The 18,284-nt window shown below is 36.9% G+C and overlaps 1 pseudogene across 1 annotated transcript; it reads right to left on the bottom strand.

Moving 5' to 3' along the window:
- Nucleotides 1-3,553: 3,553 nt before the first annotated feature.
- On the bottom strand, nucleotides 3,554-17,647 carry LOC146896760 (ER lumen protein-retaining receptor A-like; annotated as a pseudogene). Its single transcript, XR_015023941.1, has 6 exons — nucleotides 17,183-17,647; nucleotides 16,652-16,851; nucleotides 5,413-5,556; nucleotides 5,248-5,328; nucleotides 4,929-5,055; nucleotides 3,554-3,799 (listed from the first exon to the last, which is right to left on the bottom strand). The product of XR_015023941.1 is annotated as an ER lumen protein-retaining receptor A-like (transcript).
- Nucleotides 17,648-18,284: the final 637 nt, after the last annotated feature.

Here is an 18,284-nt window from a genome sequence, read left to right on the forward strand (position 1 = left end):
CAATTTTTTTGCTGTGATTTCAAAGTTATTAGTTGGGGTGAATTGTAAATGCATTTTCCTCTCGTCCGATGAAATTATCCCAAAGAATGAAGGCCACCCTTGCGTTCCAACTCCATGGGAGTGGGTGAATTGTAATCTTGCTATACTGCAAGAATTACAAATCCGTAAAGTCTCCATACCTTTATGTTTGCACTTTTATTCCATGCTAACTTCTAGTCTAGCAAATTCTGTTAATGAGTGATCTATGACTTATGTTTTTAAAACACATTAGAATTTTGATTTCCAAAAGTTTATACTCTAGAGTGTGAGATACCGATCTAGTCTCTTTGAAAGTTGGTCTAGCTTTGACACTTGTTTCATTGTTGTATCTAATGAAACCATTGTACAAAGGGATAGGAAAAAATGTTGTTGTGGCTGTCATGACTGTGGTTGTCATCATGGAGTTTACGGTAGGAAATTCTCATTTCTCATTATTATTATTATTATTATTATTATTATTATTATTATTATTATTATTATTATTATTATTATTATTATTATTATTATTATTATTATTATTATTATTATTATTATTATTATTATTATTATTATTATTAAGTGTTAAGATTACAGTCTCATGGGTATTAAATATGATTGCAGGTGGAACCTTATGCAAAGGACTTAATAGAGGATTAGGAACTTTGTCGGCGGGATTATTCGCATTTTTAATTGAGTATCTTGCGGATGCACCTGGTCGTATTTTTCGAGCGGTTTTCATTGGTGCTGCAGTTTTTGTTTTAGGTAAGCATTTATTTATTAAATCATGAAAGAAACTTAACTCTTTCATTAATAATACAGGTTTAATAGACTTTCTAATCATGTTTTGAGTTTTGTCTTGTGGCCGGAGCTTCCCTAACGTTTTGCTTAACCATTGGATCATTGTTGGTTTTGCGGGAGCTTCGCTACTTATGTGAGGTTCATTCCTTATATAAAGAAGAATTATGACTATGGTGTTATGATATTTCTCTTGACCTTTAATTTGATGATTGCATCAAGTTACCGCGTAGATAATATTATGAGCTTGGCAAAAGATCACGTCTCTACCATATGCATTGGCGTTGCTATTTGTCTTGTGATGACCCTATTTGTATTTCCAACCGGTCGGGAGAAGACCTTCATAAATCCACCATATCAAAGCTTGAAAGCTTCGCCAACTCTATAGAAGGTAAAATACAGAATCGATGAAGAAAATTACTAGTAATAGTTAATGATAAAAAAAAGGTTTTATGGTTCTATTGTATCAATCTATATAACCGATGATGAAAATAATGATGCGATTCTTGTTGTGGACTATTTTTATGATTCGAAAAACAAGCAAATGAAGATGATTCATCCGAGGATCCTATTTACAAGTGGTACAAAGCTGTTTTAGACTCTAAAGCTAAGGATGAAACGCTTGTAAGCTAGTTAGTTCCCTTTTGTTGACGAAAAGAATATCATGAAATTGGTGATGTGACGAGAAGATCTTATCATATAGAATTGAACAGGCAATGCAAGCTAATTGGGAGCCAAGATACTCAAGAAGCTGCCATAGGATCCCATGGCAACAATATGCAAAAGTCGAAACTTCTCTTCGTCATTTTAGTTACCCGTCGTAGCACTACATGGGTGTCTTCGGTACGAAATTCGGTTACTAAATCATCTATTTTGGAAATAATTAAACCGAAAGAGTATTGTACGTATGATGCCCAAAAGAAATTTTTCTAGTAACTAGAGAATGGGACTAAATGTGCTTCTCGCTAATTAATTATTTAAATTTCCGCCTCAAAATAGTGATCATTGCAAAGTTCTATTAATAAGTGGACCGATCGGGCGTATGGTCATTTCTAATTAGTTAAACAAATGCACATTTCATTGTGAATAGTATACTATTAAATTATGGTTGTTGATTTTCTCGCATTTACTCGTCATTGTTCTTATGTTGTAATGAAGTTTCAATTACATTATATTTTTAATTTATTGTTGTTGTCTTCGTTTCGGTCTCGTGTGGTTTTTTGGTGTTGATAGCGGTCTCAGCCTTCTTGTTTGAGTTGCTTCTTCTTGGTTGTTTTCTCGTTGTCACCGGTTGTTGCCGCTACCGGCTGTGGTGCAGGATTGCGCGCGTTGGAGTGTTTGGGGGCTGGGTTTGATGTTGTGGTGTGGTATGTGTAGGGGGTCATTCCTATTGCCCGGTTGTTTTTCCGGGTGTGTTTGGTTCGTTGAGAATTTCTTGTCTTAATTATGTGTATGTACAAACGTTGTAGATGCAATACACGATGAATGCGATTTTGGATGAGCTTGCTCAATTTAGTAATGCATGATACTGATTTTTTTTTATCCCTTTTGAGACATTTTAAGTGGGTTCATCCGATTTAAATTAAAAGATACCGATTTTTTTTTATCCCTTTTGACACTTTTTAAGTGGGTTCATCCGATTTAAATTAAAAGATTTTAGATCGGTTCAACCGATTTAAATTAAATGATTTTAAATCGGGTAAAGGGGGCTGACTTAAAATCAAAACCACTTTTTAAATCGGCTACCTATAAATCGGATGTTCACCCGATTTAAAAAGTCATATTCACCTGATTTAAAAAGTGTTTTCTGCACTAGTTATTTTCCTACAAAGGCCAAATTAATTATTTTGATTTTTCAACCAAAACGTGTAAAATTAAAATTTTGTTCCTAGTAAGCATATATTTACGAGTCAAATTTTGTTCCCTACAAATAAAGCTCATGTTTGTCACGCCGATGATGATGATACTCACAAAGCTTTTTTACCCAAAGAAACTTATTTTATTTCATTCATCATCATAGTAGTAATACAAGATAGAGTCAAATCAAATATTTGGTGACGAACGAGTAATTTTGACACCCTTGCTAAACCATGGACGACGAAATTTGTTTATCTCCATACAGAGACTTAACTTAAATTTGGAAAATGTTACAACAAGACTTTACAATTAGCCAGGATATTATCAAATTGATATAGATTATTATAACTATCAACAATATTGTCACCCATTAACTTACAGTCTAGTTCAATATGCACTTTTTGATAGAACTATATTATCAAACCATAAGTATCCCTTAATCATGTTGCCTCTCTTCTTGTCTCGGTGGACCCCGACTACTCACCAAGCTGATAAGCCAGAGTCTTTATATATTGGGTCCTGCTAACCGGTGTCCCCGGGGCACCGGTTAAGCATACCATAAAAGAGAATTATTACCATAAAAGGAAACCGTTTTTGACTTTATTATAGATTAATTACACAATTTCAATGCATTAACTACTATAAAATTTCTTTTTTCATATCCTTAAATCCTTAACCGGTCCCCCGGGGGCATCGGTTAACATTTCCCTTATATATTTAAGCTCGTGGGTTAGTATTGGTGGGGAATTTCTTTTTCAAAATTAATTATGAAAATCGTTTTTTTTAAGTAGTCTAGTTACTAAAAATTAATCCGAGGTGTCCATGGTTTAAACAACCGACCCTTGCATATAATATGTGCAATGTCCCTACCAACTAAGTCATGTGAAAATAAAAATCACTTTAAATATCTATAATTTTTTTGAAGAAATTAAATATCTATAATTATACATTTATAGAATAAATATAGATTAAATGGAGAAAATAAAAAATGTTTATATATCACCTTTAAGTATTATGATATATAAAATCCATAAACGAAGTTACAGTTGTAAACTCTTCTTCAATACATTGTAATTCAAAACAAGATCCTTAAACAGGCATCTTTCTCAAAAGTTTCCCTTGCATGAAGCTGAAAACAAAACAAGATGAAAATGAGGAGTAATACAGACAAAAAAAAAAAATTCTCATTCACAATTTCAATTTCTAACACTCTAACATTCTTTTCTAACACTCTAACATTCTTTTTTAACATTTCTTATTTTATTAATTACTACTTTCTTAGGAACCTCGTGTGTCGACCAAATAATGTGAATTAAGAAGGTACTTTTTTTTTAAATTGATTTGCAGACTTCTATTGATGACATTATTTCATATGATATTTAATTAGTTATTTTCATGATATTTAGTAGAGCTCTAAGAGGTTTTGAGGTGTTTCTATGTTGGAAAAGACAAAATTCAAGAATCAAGGAAAATTAAAAATTTTGCCACAAAAATGGTACATCGGGCCACAATTTTGAGGAAAATTTGACTATGTCAATTTGCATTACTCTATGGCGTGAAAGGAACAAATCATGACACAATTTAGAGAGCCTCGAATTTAAAATTTGAAAGTTAATGAAAAATCGAGGCACAGTTTAGCAAATTGGGACATGATTTTTACGTCATAGAATGAAATTTATAAAAGCCAACTTCATTTCAGAGAAAGGGTTTAGATCTTTGGGATATTGAGACAAATTTAGAGCTAAGGATTACGGATTTTATTATGGCTTTTCATTCAACTCATAGTCTGTCCCAAATTCATATAATATGTTTTCTTTTACATTAGTGATTTGTGCATTAGCCTAAGTAGCTAAAACTCACAATTAAGTTTGAGATAATTCCGTTCTACATGTTCGAACCATCTAAACTATGAAACTCTATTCAATATAATTGAAATGAAATAAGAAATTTTATAGCAATAATAAATTCCTTACAATTTTATTATTAAAAAGTTACCCTTAGAGAAGAAAATTTATTTGTATTCTTCCCATAATATTTTGTTAGGTACAAGAAAAAGATGTGCAATGTGTCAAACAAAGAAGAAAAGGATGTACAGTAACTAAAGGTATTTTCGTAAGAGTCCGATATTTTGTTAAAATTATTTTTCCTTTATATTGTTTTGTGATTTCTTCTCCCTGACCTTCTCACCCACTTTGTAATTTTTTAAATAGTTATTAAAAAAAAAGTAGATATTAAGAAGAGAGAACAAAATAATCTACCTCTTGATGTAATAGTAACAAAAGTCTGCCAAGATGAAAGACTGAATTATCTCCGATAAAAAAAGGGATAGCATCCAGAAATAGCCATGGCCGAAAAAAAGAGATATTTCCCTCGAGTATCATAAGTCTACAAAATATTATAAAGCATTTCAAATTATTCAATGTGTTCAAATCCTAATATGTTTCAAATTTACCATGGCTATACAAACTTTTGCTTGCACTAGTAATTTTGGAAAAAAAACTAAAATATATTAATAATAATAGTAAATAACCATAGCATAAGTTATTTAAAAAAGTAAAAAAAGAGAATGAATCTCACATGAATAATCCAAAAAGCCAATGAGAGAAATCTTGAGACACCAAGAGCAAATACATAATATCCTGTGAATGTTTCAACGATCTGAAAACATGTTTTAGAATTACAATATTATCTTAAGTCATAAAAAAGTTATATATAGTAAAACAAAGGCTTGAGATTTTCTACCTTTGCATTTTGCATATAACGAAGTTGGGGAAGTATTGAAATAGTTTCCAAATACGTAGGGAACACCCAAAAAACTCGAGCAATCCAGCTATGATGTGTAAATAGTGGGTGGATTATTATTGCCAAAATTGCACAAAATCCGACCTTGTACACAATCAATAAAATCAGTTAAATGAAAACCCATTGAAAAAAGTGAGAGATGAGAGAGAATCTAGAGAGAGAGAGTGTGAGGGGAAAGGGAACAAGTGGGGCATTTAGGGATTCACACTATGAGAGAGGTGAGAGTTCCGGCAAGCAAAATCACCGACGGATCTCTTACCCTTTTTGGACCAATCTACAACATCTTACTTTGTTACAAATTTCAATGAAGATGTGGATAGAGGGGTCCTTTGGCAGATTTTTGCTAAGTTTGGTCCGGTGGGTGAAGTTTTCATCCCAAATAAGCTCAACAAATGGGGGAGACGTTTTGGGTTTGTCAAGTTCAAAGATGTGGAAGATCCGGTTGCTCTTGAAGGAAGGTTGGGCGATGTGTGGTGTGGGGATAGGAAGGCTGAAGGTGAATCTCTCCCGATTTAAAAGAGATTCGGAGGTGGTACCGAAGTGAGGAAAGGTGGTTTGAAGGCTGTGGTGTCTTCAACTTTGGTGAATAATGAAGTTTCTTTTAAACGGATGCCGATACCGACACGGGGTAAGGAGGTTTGTGAGGGGGTGCTATGTCGGTTTCCTACACTACCCAAGGGAGGCTAGATTGATCCAAGCGGGGCTGTTTATGGAAGGTATCGATGGAGTAACCGTAACCAACATGGGAGATAATTTGGTGCTTCTTGCACTTTAAGAAGGAAGGAGGCTTTGAAGGCTGCTAGAGGAAAGAAGAAACGGTGGTGGGATGCTAACTTTGCTATGGTCAAACCGTGGTCACCGAATATGGTGGCTAAGAAGAGAAGAGTGTGGGTCAAGTGTAGAGGAGTTCCACTTTGCATGTATGGGAGGAGAACTGTTTCAAGAAGATAGGCAACTGTTTGGAGAGTTCATAGACTTTGATATAGCAACGGTGAGAAAAATAGATTGGATGTGGTAAGGTTATTAATTTCAACAGACCAGCTCTCTTTCATCAATCAAAAGGCTGCGGTTGAAAGTCATGGGAGCTGGTTTTGAGGTATGGGTGGTGGAGGACATCTCTCGGTCTCAAGGGGAGGATTTGAAGGAGGAAGGTGTTAGGGAGGACCGGGGAGGGTGTTGGGAGGAGGAGGAGACTCGCTTTACGGAATCACCGGCGAGGTATCGAACGGTTTCGATTGCTCCGGAGATGAGGATTCCGGTGAAGAGAGGATCGTAGCTGCTTCATGTTCGGAAACGAAGGGGAAGAAGAGGGGTCCCACATCAAGTCCCTTTCGGATGCCGCCTTGGTCTTGGGGACAAGGGAGATGAGGTGTCGTCTCGCCGAATGGGTGAGGAGGGAAACTATCCTTCGTAGCCTTTTTGGCCCTACGATGCAAAGCTGTTTCATTGGAGGATAATTTGACTTCTCGGCCCGGAGGGAGCGAGACACGTGGATGTATTGCGAGAGGGTGATAAGGATTTGACAACGATGGTGGGGTCCGAGGAAAATGGTTTGTCAACGGATTTGAAATTTGAATTGGAAGTGGATATTGGGTTGAAGGTTTTTGGTCGGTGTTATACCCTAATTTTGGACCTAAAAATACTAACTCAATTCTTCTTTTCTTGTATTTCAAAGCATTTGATATGTCTTCGATCAATTACATCTTTCTCTCCATTCTATTTCAATGTTATTTGTAAAATTCACATAGAAGGGTATTTTAGTCATTTCCTGCATTCAACTCATTTTGATGCTTGAAAATTGTTTGAGTCTTTTAAACTGGTTTGTATAAGTCCTTGTTTCAATCTCATGTCAAAGTCCATTCCAAAAAATATCGGTTGAGTCATTTTTAGTTAGTTTAGCCCCTAGGGGCATTTTAGTCATTTCCCATGATAAAATCTCTTTCAACCTTTAAAAATTTGTTTGAGTCCTTTCAAATAGTTTGAATAAGTCTTCATTTCATTCTATGTCAAAATCCATTTTCAAAATTGCATTTGAAGTCATTTTGAGTCGGTTTTGCCCCTAGGGGCATTTTAGTCTTTTCATGTGTCTAAGCCCTGTTTAAATTCTAAAGATTGTCTCTGAGTCTGTTAATTTTGTGTGTATAAGTTCTTGCTTTAACTTCTTGATAAAAATCCATTTTAAAATTTGTATCCGAGTCATTTTCGGTCATTTTAGCCCGGGGGCATTTTGGTCATTTCACACGAAATTTCGGCGAGAGAGAGGTTACTTTAAAGTACCTCATTTAGGCCATTGGTTCGTTTTAGTCCGTTTTGTCAATTTTAATCGTTTCACTTTACGTTTATTTCAAATTACATTTTTTATCCAATTTTTATTAATTTTTGCATTTTAGTCCTTTGTGTCTTTTTTTCCTTTCATTTTGGTCCTTATTTTTTATTATTTTGCAGTTTAGTCCTCTTTTGTCCAAGTCATCCATTCCGTACACGTGTCGAGTCTTATTTGTCCACAAAAGTTTGTTACAAAGGTATGCCACATGTCATGTTCGTATTGGTCCAACAAATATACACATCGCCTATAAATAGCCCAGTACGATCAATGGTCAAGATCACCATTCATTTTCTCGCCAACTCAATAAACACATTCCACTTTCTCTCTCCCAAGCTTTTTCGATCAAAAATCCCAAAAAACCCAGAAAATCACATGAACACCATGAATGTTCATCCACCTTCAAACCCTAACCGAATTTCTTGAACTCAAATCAACATCAATTCTTCAAATTCGTGTCGGTTTCATCACAAACGAGATCAAATCCGGCAACAAATTCACAAGATCGGTTCGAATTTCGTAGATTCTCGGATTCCATAGGGAATCATCATCATCGAATCTCCGTCTCCTTCCCGCAATTCGAACCACAAGGCGATCACAAGAAAGAGTTTGAGAGAGAAGAGAAGAAAACAGATCGAATTCGAAGCGAATTAGAGGAGAAGAAGATCGGAGAAACCGGCAGAATCACGGCAAAATTTGAAACCCTAGGGTTTCGAATCAAGAACCGAAGCATCAACGTAAAGACACAGAGAAAAGAAGCAGATCAAGAATCAAACGGTTCACGAAGTCAAAAGAAGAAGAACATTCGAAGAAGTTCATCCTCTCTTTCGTCCAGTACCGAATCTTCCTTCCCGTCCTTTCTTCGTTTTCTTCCTTTGCAAATCATGTTAGTTTATCTCATATCCATGTTGTTTCTTCGCAAATCAACGTAGATAGGAGGTTTTAGGAGATCTTTCTCCAAAACGCCGTTTAAAAAGAGTTTAAGAACAAAAAACATCAACGTAGCGTTTAGCTTTTCTCCGATCTACGTTGATTCGTAAGTCTTTTGAAAAAACGAGCTTCGAATCGAAGAAAGGGGCTCATGAGCATCAAGAACATGTAATTAGGTTTCCGTTTGGGGTTCCGACGCGGCGGCGCCACCGCCGGCCACCGCGTCGGAGAAGTGAGGAAGATGACCGGCGTTAGGTCGGAGAAGAGAGAGTCTGCGGACTCTCTCTCTCTAAGAGCTTTGTAGAGAGAGAAAGGAGTGAGAATTGTGAGGATCTCCCCTTTGTTTCATGCTTTTATACTGTGTTGATCATGTGCGTGCCGTTCTATCATGCTTCCCATGCTCCCTATGTGTTTCGGCCGTTGGATTTCTTGGATGATGTGATGTGCGGCCGGGATTTGATCATCTTGTGTGTACGTGTCTACTTGCCACGCGTTGTAGGCTTAGGAGCCGTCGTATCTAGGTTTTGGAAGATCTGGATCAATCCAACGCCTGCGAGGCTCTTGGATGATCCAGATCCATCCATGGGTTTGGGTTTGGGCCTTGTGTCCCCGCACCTCGTTTTTCCTTCTATTTTTGCTATTTCCTACACCGTCTTTGATATTTGCACCTCTCGGCATGCTTGAAATGTTTTGGAAAATCTTAGAAAGATTTATAGAGTTTTCTTAGTATTTTTGTGATATCTTTGTGTTGATTTTATACCGAAAAGCTTGATAAAAAATATTGTGACATTTTCTTGCTTTATTACTTGAATTTCATGTTAAAAAATCCATAAAAATTGCATGACTTAATTCCAATCCTTGATAAATGTTGGTGGTTCATGATGTATGATTTTATGAAGTTTTTTACTACTGTTTGAAGGTGTTTTTACTTGGACATGTGCATGTGATGATTGGTTGCTTGCTTGGCAAGTTTTGTTTTGTGGATAAATAGTGCAAATAGGTCTAAATTCACATAAAAATGCAAAGTTTATAATGACACTTGGATTCTCATTTTAAAACCTGGATTTTCATGCTTTGAAAGTATGTTGAATTGTGAGGATTATAGGTCATACTCAAGCCTTGCATTGATGATGAGATTTTAGGGCTATTTCACATTATTTTTGCTTGCTTCTTATGTCAATTTTTCTTACTTTTGGTTATGATAACTTTTACTTGCTTTATATCTTGTGCTACTAACATTTTCATCTCATGTTTCATACACTCCATAAGCATACTTCATTCTTCCATTTTAGTTTCATTTCTTACACTTTAATTCTCATGACAAAACTTAGAATGTAAAACCTAGGGTGGTGTACTTTACTTTTATGCAATTTAAATTTCTTGCAAGACCATAGAATGTATCTAGGGCATGATGTAATAAGGACAATGGACTCTAATGATGTACACCGACACAAGCACCGACACATGCACACACACCACTTTAGGTATATAGCTAGAATATGCATGTTTAGATGTATGTTTAGGATTGTATGTTTAGATGAATGTTTAGGCTTTATACTTAGAAAAAATCATTTTCCAAAAAATATGAACAAACTTCACTCAAATCATTCTCAAAATAAACCTTGGGATCAAAATCCCATTGAATTTTCCTTTTTCATTTTCTTAATCAAATTTCAATGGAAAAATAATCATACTTGACTTTTTTTTGCAAATGACTAATCAAACCTCACCTTTTCTTAAATTCTCATGCCTTTAAGGCCTCCTTCTCATTCTTCAAAATTTCATTTTTCAAACTTAAAATCAACCAACAAAAACAAAAACATCTTTGGAAGAGAACTACGGTGGATTTGATCCCTTAAACGGGTACGTAGGCAAGGAACAAAATTCCTTCAATTCAAATAAAATAAAAATCCAAAAACATTCTTCTCCCTCCAATTCTTCACTTAGAAAATTCTTAGGTTTAATATCATCTTTCAAAATAGCATTTAAAAATAAAGCGCGCGCGTAGAAATTAAAGACGGTTCCTATAGGGTACTATAGTCGTTATGGGTGCCTAACACCTTCCCGTAGCGAAAACAACTCCCGGACCTCGATTCTCAAGGGTTTTGCTTACGTTTTCCCTTCCCAAGAAAAAATAAGATATCACCGGTTTAAAAAGGTTCAAACTTAATCAATGTTTGACACCCGAAAACCAAGATAAAACGATCGGGACCCGTCGGTGGCCGCCGCCGAACCGGGGTTGGTAGAAGTGGGTAGTGATCCGAGTTGATACTTCTCTGCTGTTGGGCCGAGCCTTAATGGGCCCGAGGTGGCTTTTGTTGGTAATTCTGCTATCTCAAAAGAGGGAGGTCAAGAGGAGGTCTTAATAGTTAAAAAGGGGCGAAGTATGTTAAAAAGCCTAAGAAGGGAGGCCTTGTATTGGGATCGGCTAGGTGTATGAATTTAAAAGATATGGCCTCTAATGAGAGTAAACTGGATGGTAAGCGTAAAAAGAATAAAGGGAAGGGTGTGGAGGTTGATCAAAGGATTTCGGAGGAGGTAAACTTTCAAGCTATGGTGTCCGGTGTTCAAGCTTTTTTGAAGAGGATGGTTCGGGGGTGCCGGAGACTCCAAAGGAGCCGATGGGGTATTTACATAGGAAAAGGACGGATGCGGAGCATTTGTTGAAGGTAGATAAAGAAGACGGTATTACTTTCACAATGGCGGATGGCACGGTAGTGGATAGATTGGTTGTTTTAGAAGATGTGGATGTCGAAAATAGAGAAAATAGGGAGAGGAGAGAAGGTTTTTAATGATAGTGTTATCCTTTAATGCTAGAGGGTTGGGGGGAGTGTTAAAAAGGAAGAAGATAAGAGATTTGGTTAAAGATCAAAGGGTGGACTTTTTAGCAATTCAAGAAACTAAAAAGGAGGTGATTTCGAAGTTTTGTGCCGACAATTATGGGGGGATGATGATTATCATTGGGCTTTCTTACCGTCGGTAGGCAATGGTGGAGGTATTCTATCTATTTGGCGTAAATCCATTTCAAAGTTTATTTATTCTTTTGTGTGCGAGGGTCTTGTGGGGGTTTGTTTGGAGTGGGGACCCTTGAGAAGGAGATGTTTGATTGTGAATGTGTATTCTAAATGCGATTTGGTGGGAAAACAACGATTGTGGGAGAAACTACTGTTGATTAGAAACTCTTTGGGGGTGGGAGCTTGGTGTTTTATTGGTGATTTCAATGTCGTGCTTCATCAAGATGAAAAAAGAGGTGTGTATGATGGGCCGAGGGGGATGTATAGGAGCGAAATCGAGCTTTTTAACGAGGTGGTTGAAAACTTAGAAGTTGAGGATGTGAATCTTGTGGGGCGAAAATATACGTGGTACAATTCCAATGGTATTGCTATGAGTCGAATTGATAGGGCCTTGATTTCGGAGGAATGGGGGAATATTGGGGAAGTGTGACCTTGTGGCCGATGCCAAGAGATGTCTCCGATCATTGTCCGTTGGTGCTTAAGGGAGATTCAATTGATTGGGGTCCTAAACCTTTTCGGTTTAAAAATCATTGGTTGGATAATAAAAAATTCAAGGGGGTGGTCGAGGAGGCGTGGAGGAAGTATAGGGGAAGCGGTTGGATGGGTTTTGTTTTAAAGTCGAAATTGAAAGATTTAAAGGGTGATATTAGAGATTGGAGTAAGTTGGAGTATGGTAATGTTGAGATGCGGTTAGCTTTGTTGAGGGAGGAGATAGAGGAGCTTGATGTGAAGTGTGATGGTGGTTTCTTATCTAACCATGAGGTGGAGGTTAGAAAGGAAAAGTTTGAGGAACTTTGGAGGCTTTGGAAAAGTAAAGAGTTTTTGCTTTTTCAACGTTCTAGATCCAATTGGCTTAAAGAAAGGGATGCAAATTCCAAGTTTTTTCATAGTTGTGTGAAGAGTAGAATGCATGTTAATGGGATTAAAGCGCTTAAAGTTGACAATGAATGGGTGTTGGGTGTGAATGAGATTAGAAAGGTGGTGGTGGATTATTTTAAAATTCATGTCGCTTGCTCCGAGTGGGAAATACCAAAGTTGGATGGGGTGAATTTTGCCTCTATCTCCGATAGAGAAAATATTTTCCTAGTTTCGCCTTTTTCCATGGAGGAGATTGAGTTGGTTATTAAGGAAAGTGATGGGAATAAGAGTCCCGGTCCGGATGGTTTCAATTTTGCTTTCTTTAAGCAATTTTGGTATCCCATGAAATATGAAGTACGAATCTTTTTTGATCAATTCCATGCCAATGAGGTGCTCCCAAGGTGTCTTTTATCTTACTTTGTTACGCTTATTCCTAAGGTGAAAGGCCCTTCCTCTCTTAAGGATTTTAGACCTATTTCTTTATTGGGAAGTGTGTATAAGATTCTTGCGAAGGTGTTGGCCGGAAGGTTGTCTAAAGTGATGAATTCGGTGATTTCTAAGTCCCAATCGGCTTTCTTGAAAGGTAGACATTTGGTGGATGGTGTGATGATTGTGAATGAGGTGGTGGAGATGGCTAGGTCTCGTAACCGTGAGTGTTTAATTCTCAAGGTGGATTTTGAAAAGGCATATGATTTGGTGGATTGGGGTTTTTGGAGTACATTCTTAGGAGGATAGGTTTTGCGGAAAGTGGATCTCTTGGATGAAGGCGTGCGTTTGTGGAGGCGGTATGTCGATTCTTGTGAATGGGAGCCCAACCGAAGAGATTGACATTAAAAGGGGACTCAAGCAAGGTGATCCGTTAACGCCTTTCCTTTTTCTTTTAGTGGCGGAGGGTTTGAGTGGTCTTATGGAAAATGCGGTTAATCAAAATCTTTTTAAGGGGTTTGAGGTTAAGAGGGGTGGGTCGGTCATCTCTCACTTACAATATACGGATGATACTCTTTGCATATGAGAAGCTTCTATTGAGAATTTATGGACTCTTAAGGCTTTGTTAAGGGGGTTTGAGATGGTGTCCGGGCTAAGAGTGAATTTCCACAAGAGTTGTCTTATGGGGGTGAATGTGTCGGAGGAATTCTTGGTGATGGCTTCTACTTTTCTTAATTGTAAAGTGGGGTTGATTCCATTTATGTATTTGGGGTTACCGGTGGGAGCTAATCCGAAGAAGTTGTCAACTTGGGAACCGGTTTTGGAGCGGATTAGTGCTAAGTTTAGCTCTTGGAGGAATAGATACATTAGTTTAGGAGGGCGGATTGTCCTCTTGAATTCGGTGCTTAATTCTATACCTATTTTCTATCTCTCTTATCTTAAGATGCCGGTAAGAGTGATTAAAAAGGTGGAAGGTATTCAAAGAAGGTTCCTATGGGGAGGTGTTGGGGGGCCTAACAAGATTTGTTGGGTCAAGTGGAGGAAAATTTGTCAACCTAAAAGCAAAGGGGGGCTTGGGGTGAGAGATATTAAATTGGTAAACTTAAGCCTTTTGGCTAAATGGAAGTGGAGGTTACTTGAAGATGAACCGGCTTTGTGGAGGGAGGTCCTTGATGACATTTATGGGCCTTCGGTGAGTTTTAGAAGTCGTAGGGAGGGAGAGGTGTGGGGGCCTCATTCTTCGCATTGGTGGAAAGATTTAATGGGGTTGGAGGAGGTAGGGGACGTCCGGTGGTTTAGGAGGGAGTTGGAGAGAGGTGTAGGGGATGGTTTGCGGATATTCTTTTGGAAGGATGTGTGGATGGGAAACATGCCTTTGATGGAGGTTTATCCGCGGCTTTTTTCTTTGGCTATTAATCAAGATGTGGTGGTGGGGGATTTGTGTGCCTCGGAGGTAGGGGGTGATGTGGAGGTTTGAGTGGAGGAGGGAGTTGTTTGTTTGGGAGGAAGAACTAGTGAATGAGCTTTTGGTTAGGTTGGATGGGAGGGTTTTGGGGGTTAGACCGGATGTGTGGCTTTGGAAACCGGACGGGGAGGGTGGTTTTTCCGTTAAGTCTTGTTATACTTTACTACAAGATCTTTTTCATGTCGAGGCACCATTATTTGATGTGGAAAAGGTATTTTTTGGGAAATTTGGAGATCAAAGGCACCGGCTAAGGTCTTGGCGTTCTCGTGGTCTATGTTGCTTGATAGAATTCCAACTAAAATTAATCTTGCTAAGCGAAGCCTTTTGGGGAGGACGTATCCAAAAGGTGTGTCTTTTGTGATAGAGGAGATGAATCGGCGACACATCTTTTTATCCATTGTGAATGGGTATCGAAGGTGTGGAGGAAGGTGATGTGTTGGTTGAATTTTAGTTTTATTATGCCTCCTAATTTATTTATTCATGCTCTTTGTTGGACTAGAGAAGTGGGAGCGAAGAAGCTTAGAAGAGGGGCTTGGTTGATTTGGCATGCGGTGGTTTGGGTGATTTGGACGGCTAGAAATAACAAGATTTTTAATGACATCTACACGGAGGTAGAGGAATTGGTGGACCAAATCAAGGTGTTGTCATGGCAATGGAGTTTGTCCCGTTTGAAAATTGTGACTTGTTTGTTTTACGAATGGTGTTGGAACCCTCGCTTTTGCTTGAGGGGCTGACCAATGTTGTTGGTTATTGGGCCGGGCCGGCCGATTAGGAGGTGCTCGGGTTGGCGGGTGGGAGGCTGCTTCTTTGTGTGCGGTACATTTTTCTTTGGTTCATCACTCGGTGTTTTAGCATTTGTAGTTGGGAGAGCGACGGCGATATTGCTAGTTCTCTCGCTTCAACGGTGGTTTCTCTTCTGCGTTTTGGCATTTTTCTACCGTATGGGAGGATTTTAGCGGAGGATAGAGTATATGCTATCGGTTGAGGATCAGCTAGCTTCGTTTTGTTATGGTGGTTTTTTGGTGTTGACGCGAGAGGTATGCATGTGATTCGTCAAATGTATACTCTTGCGTCATTACTTTATGGTATGATCCTTTTGTTTTTGGGTGTTTTTTAAAGGGGTTTTTGTTCGAGCCTGGTGATTGCATGGCAACCAATTTCCCCTTATTGTATTTTTTTTCTCCACCCGAGCTTATTAGTGCTTCTCGCACGGGCTTGTCGGTTAATAATATTTTGCCGTTTCAAAAAAAATCGGTTATTTTCTATGAAGAGCATGCTTAAAGGATCGGTATTATTTTTTTCAATAATTAAAATTGGGTCTTGTTAACGAGTGCCTCCGGGCACTCTTTAAGAATCCTAAAATTAGTAATTATTCTTTTGAAAAGTCAATTGTTACAATTTCCAATGCATTCAATACACAGCTTTTCATTAAAAACTTGCTATTTAAAGTGTTTAAAGAGTGCCCCGGGAGCACTCGTTAACATTTCCCATTAAAATTTTATAGATAAAGGTCCAAACCCAACATCAAAGTAAGCAAAACTCTACCCCTTCTATGAAGGGTTGCTGAGAGCCCACACAATCATGTGCTTGCAAGTTGGACAAAACACAATACAAAAGTTTTGTATGGTGAAAAGGATCAATTTTGGCTAATGGATTCTCTCAATAGATATATGGATGGATTGTGAAGAAACCTTTATTTATCAGACCAAGATGACTAATATTTGTTCATATTATTGTCGCATTTGTTTGTCAGTCACATATTTATCAAATGGATGTTAAAAATGTCTTTCTAAATGTCAATCTTCTAGAGGACGTTTGTATCGTACGTCCCCTAGGCACTTCTCATAATCAAGGAGAATGTATCGTACGTCCCCTAGGCACTTCTCATAATCAAGGAGAAGTGTGTAAGTTGAATAAGATTCTTTATGTCGGACACAAGCTTTACAAGCTTGGTTTGAGAAGTTCTCCTTTACAACTACATCTCTTGTTTTTCGCTCTAGTGATCATGATAGTGACTTATCTCTCAAAACCGCATATTGTGGCGGTGTTCTACTCTCCTTGTATGTTGTTAATATGATTATAACAAGTGTTGATGTTGATGGGTTTGATGAGTTGAAATATTATTTAAAAAAAAAGTATTACATAACAAAGAGAAATATTTACCAACAGAGATAACCACATGTTGTCAAACTCCTTGATATAGGATGATTTCAGCTTGAATCTCATCAACCAAATAACCAGTAATGTTGATAGGAGAAGTATAAGATCCAACACACTGTGGAGGTTTGCCATTACGTAGGCTCTACCCACTAATCTTGTCGCTAGAAACAAAGCTGTAAGCTCTTGGCTCTTGAGGGATAAACCTAAAAATATAAGTTTTCAATTATTTTTTACAATAAGTTCTCAATTTATATATATATATATATATATATATATATATATATATATATATATATATTTGGGTATATATATAGAAATTTAATCAAGGCAATGTTGGACACAATTTTTTATTTTTATTTACCAAAGTAGACGCAAATGGTTTAGTTAATGTGTTTCATCTAAAGAGATAGATGTTAATTATCTTTCGATGAAATATAGATTGCTCTATGTCTCTACGGACCAATTGATCCTCAAGGAAAGACAAAAAGAAAAAAAGACAATATGGAATTGATGATGAGAAATTAAGAAATTTACCAGAACAACTCTTGTGAACATAGAGCTTGTATATGAGGACAATAAGGCCAATAATATGGACTGTTTCAGAAGCTTTGAAGAAAAAATTTGGTTCTCTAATAGTAAACTTTAGAGCCACCAAGGCACAAAAAGCAAGCATTATTCCCAAAAAGATCTTCACTTTCATTGATCTTTTCCTCAGCCATCCAAACATAACATTTACTGGTGAATCCCTCTTTGATCCCATTTTCTATCCAAAAAAATAATAATATTCCACTACCAAATATGGGTATTTTTGCTTGAGTTTGTATTTGTGTTCACACAAAATTTGACAGTGGTTAAAAATTAGATGGAGCAAGTAGTAGTAGAGATTAGAGAAACGATAAATATATACTTGGTTGTACCGGGAGTGTAACGCCCTCAAAATTTTAACTATAATTTTAGAATTCAAGTAACTTATCTTATGTATTTGTAAAAGGTTATTACAAGATTTTATACAGCCTCTTTGTATATAAATAAATGCGGCAAAATAAATATATTTTTTAGGAGTAAAGGGGCAAAATAAATATTAAAATTATATCTATGTTATACTATATAAATTATCTATGTGTGTGACTTTTTTTTTTTAAACCAAAAGGAGGAGCAGCCAAGTGCTGCTACCTCAAATCTATGTGTGTGACTTATATAGTATAAAAAAAGTAGAAAGGTTTCGTGAAGTTAAGAGTTTGTTTATTCTATGAAAACATTTTTTTTTATTACTATTCTCAAAAATATAAATTCATTTTAACTTATTAAACTTACCAATAAACTTACCAATAAGAAGATGTGAGAATGATTGTGGTGAAGAGAAGATTAAATGTTAGCTAATGATTAACACGTCTCTTTGGCGGGTTGAGTTGAGATTTTAAACTCGCCATTAATAGTTTTTCCTCCCCGCCTAATCTGGTGTAAAATGGGGTAGGGTGGTTTGGTCCGTCGAGTTTAAAAAACTCTTTTTTACACTTGTTTTTATTTATAAGTCACAATCGGTTTCCTAATTTTCTCTTCCATGGAGTAGAGAGAAAAAGTCATTAAATTTAATTACTTTTATTTTACGATTTTAACCTCATGTTTCTAATAGTTT

The sequence above is a fragment of the Medicago sativa genome, chromosome 8 (assembly GCF_051527215.1).
Source record: "Medicago sativa cultivar Bolivia chromosome 8, Bolivia_mono, whole genome shotgun sequence".
NCBI lineage: Eukaryota > Viridiplantae > Streptophyta > Magnoliopsida > Fabales > Fabaceae > Medicago > Medicago sativa.